The following is an 11,824-nucleotide window of genomic DNA, read 5'->3' on the forward strand; positions in this document are numbered from 1 at the left end:
GGGTGTGAGGGAGGACAGTAATGAGAGGGGTGTGAGGGAGGGTGGTATTGAGAGGGGTGTGAGGGATGGTGATAATGAGAGTGGTGTGAGGGAGGACAGTAATGAGAGGGGTGTGAGGGAGGACAGTAATGAGAGGGGTGTGAGGGAGTACAGTAATGAGAAGGGTGTGAGGGAGGACAGTAATGAGAGTGGTGTGAGGGAGGACAGTAATGAGAGGGGTGTGAGGGAGGACAGTAATGAGAGGGGTGTGAGGGAGGACAGTAATGAGAGGGATGTGAGGGAGAGTGGTAATGAGAGAGGTGTGAGGGAGGGTGGCAATGAGAGGGGTGTGAGGGAGGACAGTAATGAGAGGGGTGTGAGGGAGGACAGTAATGAGAGGAGTGTGAGGGAGGGTGGTAATGAAAGAGGTGTGAGGGAGGGTGGTAATGAGAGGGGTGCGAGGGAGGACAGTAATGAGAGGGGTGTGAGGGAGGACAGTAATGAGAGGGGTGTGAGGGAGGACAGTAATGAGAGGGGTGTGAGGGAGGACAGTAATGAGAGGGGTGTGAGGGAGGACAGTAATGAGAGGTGTGTGAGGGAGGACAGTATTGAGAGGGGTGTGAGGGAGGACGGTAATGAGAGGGGTGTGAGGGAGGACAGTAATGAGAGGTTGTGAGGGAGGACGGTAATGAGAGGGGTGTGAGGGAGGGTGGTAAAGAGAGGGGTGTGAGGGAGGACAGTAATGAGAGGGGTGTGAGGGAGGACAGTAATGAGAGGGGTGTGAGGGAGGACAGTAATGAGAGGGGTGTGAGGGAGGACAGTAATGAGAGGGGTGTGAGGGAGGACAGTAATGAGAGGAGTGTGTGGAAGGGCAGTAATGAGAGGGGTGTGAGGGAGGACAGTAATGAGAGGGGTGTGAGGGAAGACAGTAATGAGAGGGGTGTGAGGGAGGGCAGTAATGAGACGGGTGTGAGGGAGGACAGTAATGAGAGGGGTGTGAGGGAGGGTGGTAATGAGAGGGGTGTGAGGGAGGACAGTAATGAGAGGGGTGTGAGGGAGGACAGTAATGAGAGGGGTGTGAGGGAGGGTGGTAATGAGCGGGGTGTGAGGGAGGACAGTAATGAGAGGGGTGCGAGGGAGGGTGGTAATGAGAGGGGTGTGAGGGAGGGTGGTAATGAGAGGGGTGTGAGGGAGGGTGGTAATGAGAGGAGTGTGAGGGAGGACAGTAATGAGAGGGGTGTGAGGGAGGGTGGTAATGAGAGGGGTGTGAGGGAGGGTGGTAATGAGAGGGGTGTGAGGGAGGACAGTAATGAGAGGGGTGGGAGGGAGGACAGTAATGAGAGGGGTGTGAGGGAGGGTGGTAATGAAAGGGGTGTGAGGGAGGACAGTAATGAGAGGGGTGTGAGGGAGGGTGGTAATGAGAGGGGTGTGAGGGAGGGTGGTAATGAGAGGGGTGTAAGGGAGGATAGTAATGAGAGGGGTGTGAGGGAGGACAGTAATGAGAGGGGTGTGAGGGAGGGTGGTATTGAGAGGGGTGTGAGGGATGGTGATAATGAGAGTGGTGTGAGGGAGGACAGTAATGAGAGGGGTGTGAGGGAGGACAGTAATGAGAGGGGTGTGAGGGAGTACAGTAATGAGAAGGGTGTGAGGGAGGACAGTAATGAGAGGGGTGTGAGGGAGGACAGTAATGAGAGGGGTGTGAGGGAGGGTGGTAATGAGCGGGGTGTGAGGGAGGACAGTAATGAGAGGGGTGCGAGGGAGGGTGGTAATGAGAGGGGAGTGAGGGAGGGTGGTAATGAGAGGGGTGTGAGGGAGGGTGGTAATGAGAGGAGTGTGAGGGAGGACAGTAATGAGAGGGGTGTGAGGGAGGGTGGTAATGAGAGGGGTGTGAGGGAGGGTGGTAATGAGAGGGGTGTGAGGGAGGACAGTAATGAGAGGGGTGGGAGGGAGGACAGTAATGAGAGGGGTGTGAGGGAGGGTGGTAATGAAAGGGGTGTGAGGGACGACAGTAATGAGAGGGGTGTGAGGGAGGGTGGTACTGAGAGGGGTGTGAGGGAGGGTGGTAATGAGAGGGGTGTAAGGGAGGATAGTAATGAGAGGGGTGTGAGGGAGGACAGTAATGAGAGGGGTGTGAGGGAGGGTGGTATTGAGAGGGGTGTGAGGGATGGTGATAATGAGAGTGGTGTGAGGGAGGACAGTAATGAGAGGGGTGTGAGGGAGGACAGTAATGAGAGGGGTGTGAGGGAGTACAGTAATGAGAAGGGTGTGAGGGAGGACAGTAATGAGAGGGGTGTGAGGGAGGACAGTAATGAGAGGGGTGTGAGGGAGGACAGTAATGAGAGGGGTGTGAGGGAGGACAGTAATGAGAGGGATGTGAGGGAGAGTGGTAATGAGAGAGGTGTGAGGGAGGGTGGCAATGAGAGGGGTGTGAGGGAGGACAGTAATGAGAGGGGTGTGAGGGAGGACAGTAATGAGAGGGGTGTGAGGGAGGGTGGTAATGAGAGAGGTGTGAGGGAGGGTGGTAATGAGAGGGGTGTGAGGGAGGACAGTAATGAGAGGGGTGTGAGGGAGGACAGTAATGAGAGGGGTGTGAGGGAGGACAGTAATGAGAGGGGTGTGAGGGAGGGTGGTAATGAGAGGGGTGTGAGGGAGGGTGGTAATGAGAGGGGTGTGAGGGAGGGTGGTAATGAGAGGGGTGTGAGGGAGGGTGGTAATGAGAGGGGTGTGAGGGAGGGTGGTAATGAGAGGGGTGTGAGGGAGGACAGTAATGAGAAAGGTGTGAGGGAGGACAATAATGAGAGTAGTGTGAGGGAGGGTGGTAATGAGAGGGGTGTGAGGGAGGGTGGTAATGAGAGGGTGTGAGGGAGGACAGTAACGAGAGGGGTGTGAGGGAGGACAGTAATGAGAGGGGTGTGAGGGAGGACAGTAATGAGAGGGGTGTGAGGGGGGGGCAGTAATGAGACGGGTGTGAGGGAGGACAGTAATGAGAGGGGTGTGAGGGAGGGTGGTAATGAGAGGGGTGTGAGGGAGGGTGGTAATGAGAGGGGTGTGAGGGAGGGGTGGTAATGAGAGGGGTGTGAGGGAGGGTGGTAATGAGAGGGGTGTGAGGGAGGGTGGTAATGAGAGGGGTGTGAGGGAGGGGTGGTAATGAGAGGGGTGTGAGGGAGGGTGGTAATGAGAGGGGTGTGAGGGAGGACAGTAATGAGAGGGGTGTGAGGGAGGACAGTAATGAGAGGGGTGTGAGGGAGGACAGTAATGAGAGGGGTGTGAGGGAGGGCAATAATGAGAGGGGTGTGAGGGAGGACAGTAATGAGAGGTGTGTGAGGGAGGACAGTAATGAGAGGGGTGTGAGGGAGGACGGTAATGAGAGGGGTGTGAGGGAGGACAGTAATGAGAGGTTTGTGAGGGAGGACGGTAATGAGAGGGGTGTGAGGGAGGGTGGTAATGAGAGGGGTGTGAGGGAGGACAGTAATGAGAGGGGTGTGAGGGAGGACAGTAATGAGAGGGGTGTGAGGGAGGACAGTAATGAGAGGGGTGTGAGGGAGGACAGTAATGAGAGGGGTGTGAGGGAGGACAGTAATGAGAGGGGTGTGAGGGAGGGCAGTAATGAGAGGGGTGTGAGGGAGGACAGTAATGAGAGGGGTGTGAGGGAAGACAGTAATGAGAGGGGTGTGAGGGAGGGCAGTAATGAGACGGGTGTGAGGGAGGACAGTAATGAGAGGGGTGTGAGGGAGGGTGGTAATGAGAGGGGTGTGAGGGAGGACAGTAATGAGAGGGGTGTGAGGGAGGACAGTAATGAGAGGGGTGTGAGGGAGGGTGGTAATGAGCGGGGTGTGAGGGAGGACAGTAATGAGAGGGGTGCGAGGGAGGGTGGTAATGAGAGGGGTGTGAGGGAGGGTGGTAATGAGAGGGGTGTGAGGGAGGGTGGTAGTGAGAGGAGTGTGAGGGAGGACAGTTTTGAGAGGGGTGTGAGGGAGGGTGGTAATGAGAGGGGTGTGAGGGAGGGTGGTAATGAGAGGGGTGTGATTGAGGACAGTAATGAGAGGGGTGTGAGGGAGAACAGTAATGAGAGGGGTGTGAGGGAGGACAGTAATGAGAGGGGTGTGAGGGAGGACAGTAATGAGAGAGGTGTGAGGGAGGACAGTAATGAGAGGGGTGTGAGGGAGGACAGTAATGCGAGGGGTGTGAGGGAGAGTGGTAATGAGAGGGGAGTGAGGGAGGGTGGTAATGAGAGGGGTGTGAGGGAGGACAGTAATGAGAGGGGTGTGAGGGAGGACAGTAATGAGAGGGGTGTGAGGGAGGGTGGTAATGAGAGGGGTGTGAGGGAGGACAGTAATGAGAGGGGTGTGAGGGAGGGTGGTAATGAGAGGGGTGTGAGGGAGGGTGGTAATGAGAGGGGTGTGAGGGAGGACAGTAATGAGAGGGGTGTGAGGGAGGGTGGTAATGAGAGGGGTGTGAGGGAGGGTGGTAATGAGAGGGGTGTGAGAGGGTGGTAATGAGAGGGGTGTGAGGGAGGGTGGTAATGAGAGGGGTGTGAGGGAGGGTGGTAATGAGAGGGGTGCGAGGGAGGACAGTAATGAGAGAGGTGTGAGGGAGGACAGTAATGAGAAGGGTGTGAGGGTGCACAGTAATGAGAGAGGTGTGAGGGAGGACAGTAATGAGAGGGGTGTGAGGGAGGACAGTAATGAGAGGGGTGTGAGGGAGGGTGGTAATGAGAGGGGTGTGAGGGAGGACAGTAATGAGAGGGGTGTGAGGGAGGGTGGTAATGAGAGGGGTGTGAGGGAGGGTAGTAATGAGAGGGGTGTGAGGGAGGACAGTAATGAGAGGAGTGTGAGGAAGGGCAGTAATGAGAGGGGTGTGAGGGAGGACAGTAATGAGAGGGGTGTGAGGGAAGACAGTAATGAGAGGGGTGTGAGGGAGGGCAGTAATGAGACGGGTGTGAGGGAGGACAGTAATGAGAGGGGTGTGAGGGAGGGTGGTAATGAGAGGGGTGTGAGGGAGGACAGTAATGAGAGGGGTGTGAGGGAGGACAGTAATGAGAGGGGTGTGAGGGAGGGTGGTAATGAGAGGGGTGTGAGGGAGGACTGTAATGAGAGGGGTGCGAGGGAGGGTGGTAATGAGAGGGGTGTGAGGGAGGGTGGTAATGAGAGGGGTGTGAGGGAGGCCAGTAATGAGAGGAGTGTGAGGGAGGACAGTAATGAGAGGGGTGTGAGGGAGGGTGGTAATGAGAGGGGTGTGAGGGAGGGTGGTAATGAGAGGGGTGTGAGGGAGGACAGTAATGAGAGGGGTGTGAGGGAGAACAGTAATGAGAGGGGTGTGAGGGAGGACAGTAATGAGAGGGGTGTGAGGGATGACAGTAATGAGAGGGGTGTGAGGGAGGACAGTAATGAGAGGGGTGTGAGGGAGGACAGTAATGCGAGGGGTGTGAGGGAGAGTGGTAATGAGAGGGGTGTGAGGGAGGGTGGTAATGAGAGGGGTGTGAGGGAGGACAGTAATGAGAGGGGTGTGAGGGAGGACAGTAATGAGAGGGGTGTGAGGGAGGGTGGTAATGAGAGGGGTGTGAGGGAGGACAGTAATGAGAGGGGTGTGAGGGAGGGTGGTAATGAGAGGGGTGTGAGGGAGGGTGGTAATGAGAGGGGTGTGAGGGTGGACAGTAATGAGAGGGGTGTGAGGGAGGGTGGTAATGAGAGGGGTGTGAGGGAGGGTGGTAATGAGAGGGGTGTGAGGGAGGGTGGTAATGAGAGGGGTGTGAGGGAGGGTGGTAATGAGAGGGGTGTGAGGGAGGACAGTAATGAGAGAGGTGTGAGGGAGGACAGTAATGAGAAGGGTGTGAGGGAGGACAGTAATGAGAGAGGTGTGAGGGAGGACAGTAATGAGAGGGGTGTGAGGGAGGGTGGTAATGAGAGGGGTGTGAGGGAGGGTGGTAATGAGAGGGGTGTGAGGGAGGACAGTAATGAGAGGGGTGTGAGGGAGGGTGGTAATGAGAGGGGTGTGAGGGAGGGTAGTAATGAGAGGGGTGTGAGGGAGGACAGTAAAGAGAGGGGTGTGAGGGAGAACAGTAATGAGAGGGGTGTGAGGGAGGGTGGTAATGAGAGGGGTGTGAGGGAGGGTGGTAATGAGAGGGGTGTGAGGGAGGGTGGTAATGAGAGGGGTGTGAGGGAGGACAGTAATGAGAGGGGTGTGAGGGAGGACAGTAATGAGAGGGGTGTGAGGGAGGGTGGTAATGAGAGGGGTGTGAGGGAGGGTGGTAATGAGAGGGGTGTGAGGGAGGACAGTAATGAGAGGGGTGTGAGGGAGGACAGTAATGAGAGGGGTGTGAGGGAGGACAGTAATGAGAGGGGTGTGAGGGAGGACAGTAATGAGAGGGGTGTGAGGGAGGACAGTAATGAGAGGGGTGTGAGGGAGGACAGTAATGCGAGGGGTGTGAGGGAGAGTGGTAATGAGAGGGGTGTGAGGGAGGGTGGTAATGAGAGGGGTGTGAAGGAGGACAGTAATAAGAGGGGTGTGAGGGAGGACAGTAATGAGAGGGGTGTGAGGGAGGGTGGTAATGAGAAGGGTGTGATAGAGGACAGTAATGAGAGGGGTGTGAGGGAGGGTGGTGATGAGAGGGGTGTGAGGGAGGGTGGTAATGAGAGGGGTGTGAGGGAGGACAGTAATGAGAGGGGTGTGAGGGAGGGTGGTAATGAGAGGGGTGTGAGGGAGGGTGGTAATGAGAGGGGTGTGAGGGAGGGTGGTAATGAGAGGGGTGTGAGGGAGGGTGGTAATGAGAGGGGTGTGAGGGAGGGTGGTAATGAGAAGGGTGTGAGGGAGGACAGTAATGAGAGAGGTGTGAGGGAGGACAGTAATGAGAGGGGTGTGAGGGAGGGTGGTAATGAGAGGGGTGTGAGGGAGGACAGTAATGAGAGGGGTGTGAGGGAGGTTGGTAATGAGAGGGGTGTGAGGGAGGGTGGTAATGAGAGGGGTGTGAGGGAGGACAGTAATGAGAGAGGTGTGAGGGAGGGTGGTAATGAGAGGGGTGTGAGGGAGGGTGGTAATGAGAGGGGTGTGAGGGAGGGTGGTAATGAGAGGGGTGTGAGGGAGGGTGGTAATGAGAGGGGTGTGAGGGAGGGTGGTAATGAGAGGGGTGTGAGGGAGGACAGTAATGAGAGAGGTGTGAGGGAGGACAGTAATGAGAAGGGTGTGAGGGAGGACAGTAATGAGAGAGGTGTGAGGGAGGACAGTAATGAGAGGGGTGTGAGGGAGGACAGTAATGAGAGGGGTGTGAGGGAGGTTGGTAATGAGAGGTGTGTGAGGGAGGACAGTAATGAGAGGGGTGTGAGGGAGGGTGGTAATGAGAGGGGTGTGAGGGAGGGTAGTAATGAGAGGGGTGTGAGGGAGGACAGTAATGAGAGGGGTGTGAGGGAGAACAGTAATGAGAGGGGTGTGAGGGAGGGTGGTAATGAGAGGGGTGTGAGGGAGCACAGTAATGAGAGGGGTGTGAGGGAGGGTGGTAATGAGAGGGGTGTGAGGGAGGACAGTAATGAGAGGAATGTGAGGGAGGACAGTAATGAGAGGGGTGTGAGGGAGGGTGGTAATGAGAGGGGTGTGAGGGAGGGTGGTAATGAGAGGGGTGTGAGGGAGGACAGTAATGAGAGGGGTGTGAGGGAGGACAGTAATGAGAGGGGTGTGAGGGAGGACAGTAATGAGAGGGGTGTGAGGGAGGACAATAATGAGAACGGTGTGAGGGAGGACAGTAATGAGAGGGGTGTGAGGGAGGACAGTAATGCGAAAGGTGTGAGGGAGAGTGGTAATGAGAAGGGTGTGAGGGAGGGTGGTAATGAGAGGGGTGTGAGGGAGGACAGTAATGAGAGGGGAGTGAGGGAGGACAGTAATGAGAGGGGTAGCTTTATCATTTCGTAAGAAAAAAACTAGAGAAAACATATTAATTCATGAAAACTTGGCTTATTAGGCAAATCGGGCCTTGCATTGTAGGCTGATAAGTGCGTTCTGGCTACTAGGTACGACATATATATATATATATATATATATATATATATATATATATATATATATATATATATATATATATATATATATATATATATATATATATATATATATATATATATATATATATATATATATATATATATTATTAAATATGACCGAAAAAGTAAGATTAATAATTCTAACACGAATTTTCTCAATCTTTCGTACATTACGCTTCACTGTTGGAGGTAAATCAAAAATCACTTCTCCAAAATTCATTTTTATTTCTAGTCTGACGCGACACGGGCGCGTTTCGTAAAACTTATTACATTTTCAAAGACTTCACAAATACACAACTGATTAGAACTTACGTCTCTCTGATATTATATCTACATTTGAGTGAGGTGGGAAGGGTGATGTGGCATTAACACAAGACAGAACAGGAGGGGATATTAATAGGGTATTAAAAGTATCAACACAAGACAGAACAGAAACAATGGGTATTGAATAGAAGTGTTTGTAGAAAGCCTATTGGTCCATATTTCTTGATGCTCCTATATTGGAGCGGAGTCTTGAGGTGGGTAGAATATAGTTGTGCAATAATTGGCTGTTGATTGCTGGTGTTGACTTCTTGATGTGTAGTGCCTCGCAAACGTCAAGCCGCCTGCTATCGCTGTATCTATCGATGATTTCTGTGTTGTTTACTAGGATTTCTCTGGCGATGGTTTGGTTATGGGAAGAGATTTTATGTTCCTTAATGGAGCCCTGTTGCTTATGCATCGTTAAACGCCTAGAAAGAGATGTTGTTGTCTTGCCTATATACTGGGTTTTTTGGAGCTTACAGTCCCCAAGTGGGCATTTGAAGGCATAGACGACGTTAGTCTCTTTTAAAGCGTTCTGTTTTGTGTCTGGAGAGTTTCTCATGAGTAGGCTGGCCGTTTTTCTGGTTTTATAGTAAATCGTCAGTTGTATCCTCTGATTTTTGTCTGTAGGGATAACGTTTCTTTTAACAATATCTTTCAGGACCCTTTCCTCCGTTTTATGAGCTGTGGAAAAGAAGTTCCTGTAAAATAGAAGGACACTACCAAAGAAGAAGGTCACTACCAAAAGAAGGTCACTACCAAAGATACCTTACAAGCAGAACTTATTGCAGAAGGAGGAAAGAATCGAGGCAACTACAGAAGCACCATACTGTCCCCCGAGCTTAAAGCGGCAGCTAAAAGCCTTCGTGAGAACAAGGAGATAGTTGTCAGGAGAGGTGACAAGTCGCCAATATATGTCATTCTTAAAAAAGACGAATATCTGGCGAAAATGAACATCATACTCTCTGACCAAACTAAGTTCCAAAGGGTAACGAAGGACACTACAGCCGAATTAAAAGCAAAGGTCAACAAACTGATCGAAACTGTGAACGCCAAGAAATCCGGACTCCACCTGCCAAAGATCATTGGGGAATATAAACCTGGATATGCGTATGGAAATGTCAAGACGCACAAGCCTGGAAACCCACTTCGGCCAATCATTAGCCAGATACCCACACCCACGTACAGACTGGCGAAGCGACTCAACGGCCTGCTGACTCCTTATGTTCCTTGCGCCTTCAGCCTGAAGTCTCCAAAGGAATTTGTGGACTTACTGCGGGGCACACGGGCCACAGGGATAAGAGCCTCGTTGGACGTAGAATCGCTGTTTACCAACGTACCTGTGGACGAGACAATCGGAATGATAGCCGACAGAGTGTATCGTGATCCAGCCTGTACTCCTCTTGACATGCCAGAAAGTATTCTGAGGAAACTACTCCAAGCTTGTACTAAAGAGGCACCCTTCTTGAGCCCGGATGGGCACATGTATAAGCAAGTAGATGGGGTCGCCATGGGTTCTCCCCTAGGTGTCCTGTTTGCAAACTTCTACATGGGTACCATCGAGCAAAAAGTCTTAGTCGACATGAACTTGAAACCGGCCATATACTGCAGGTATGTTGACGACATTTTTACACAGGTACCTGATGTCAGACATCTGCAGGAGCTGAAGGAGGCATTTGAGCAGAGTTCCGTGCTGCGTTTCACTTACGAGACGGAAAAGGATGGGAAGCTGCCTTTTCTAGATGTAACAGTCATGGAAAAGGGCGGAGGTTTCCACACTGCAGTCTACACTAAGGAAACAAACATAGGAATGTGCCTAAATGCCAACAGCGACTGCCCCGACAGGTACAAGAGGAGTGTTGTTAACGCATACGTCGACCGTGCTCTCAGCCACAGCTCAGAATGGAAGCAAGTCGACGAAGAACTCTGTAGGGTAAGGCAGGTCCTAGTCAATAACGGCTTCTCCAATGGTTTCATCGAAGACATCATAAGAAGGAAAGTGAAAAGCCATGCAACCTCTGAAGAGACAACTAACACAACACCTATACCCCCTATTAGACTATTTTACAGGAACTTCTTTTCCACAGCTCATAAAACGGAGGAAAGGGTCCTGAAAGATATTGTTAATAGAAACGTTATCCCTACAGACAAAAATCAGAGGATACAACTGACGATTTACTATAAAACCAGAAAAACGGCCAGCCTACTCATGAGAAACTCTCCAGACACAAAACAGAACGCTTTAAAAGAGACTAACGTCGTCTATGCCTTCAAATGCCCACTTGGGGACTGTAAGCTCCAAAAAACCCAGTATATAGGCAAGACAACAACATCTCTTTCTAGGCGTTTAACGATGCATAAGCAACAGGGCTCCATTAAGGAACATATAATCTCTTCCCATAACCAAACCATCGCCAGAGAAATCCTAGTAAACAACACAGAAATCATCGATAGATACAGCGATAGCAGGCGGCTTGACGTTTGCGAGGCACTACACATCAAGAAGTCAACACCAGCAATCAACAGCCAATTATTGCACAACTATATTCTACCCACCTCAAGACTCCGCTCCAATATAGGAGCATCAAGAAATATGGACCAATAGGCTTTCTACAAACACTTCTATTCAATACCCATTGTTTCTGTTCTGTCTTGTGTTGATACTTTTAATACCCTATTAATATCCCCTCCTGTTCTGTCTTGTGTTAATGCCACATCACCCTTCCCACCTCACTCAAATGTAGATATAATATCAGAGAGACGTAAGTTCTAATCAGTTGTGTATTTGTGAAGTCTTTGAAAATGTAATAAGTTTTACGAAACGCGCCCGTGTCGCGTCAGACTAGAAATAAAAATGAATTTTGGAGAAGTGATTTTTGATTTACCTCCAACAGTGAAGCGTAATGTACGAAAGATTGAGAAAATTCGTGTTAGAATTATTAATCTTACTTTTTCGGTCATATTTAATAATGTATGTCTACAGGAAAGACTGCTACCAAAATATACTAATATATATATATATATATATATATATATATATATATATATATATATATATATATATATATATATATATATATATATATATATATGTCGTACCTAGTAGCCAGAACGCACTTCTCAGCCTACTATGCAATGCCTGATTTGCCTAATAATCCAAGTTTTCATGAATTAATTGTTTTTCGACTACCTAACCTACCTAACCTAACCTTACCTAACTTTTTCGGCTACCTAACCTAACCTAACCTATAAAGATAGGTTAGGTTAGGTTAGGTAGGGTTGGTTAGGTTCGGTCTTATATCTACGTCAATTTTAACTCCAATAAAAAAAAATTGACCTCATACATAATGAAATGGGTAGCTTTATCATTTCATAAGAAAAAAATTAGAGAAAATATATTAATTCAGTAAAACTTGGTTTATTAGGCAAATCGGGCCTTGCATAGTAGGCTGAGAAGTGTGTTCTGGCTACTAGGTACAACATATATATATATATATATATATATATGTCGTACC

Source organism: Procambarus clarkii, chromosome 4 (genome assembly GCF_040958095.1).
Source record: "Procambarus clarkii isolate CNS0578487 chromosome 4, FALCON_Pclarkii_2.0, whole genome shotgun sequence".
NCBI classification, from domain to species: Eukaryota; Metazoa; Arthropoda; class Malacostraca; order Decapoda; family Cambaridae; genus Procambarus; species Procambarus clarkii.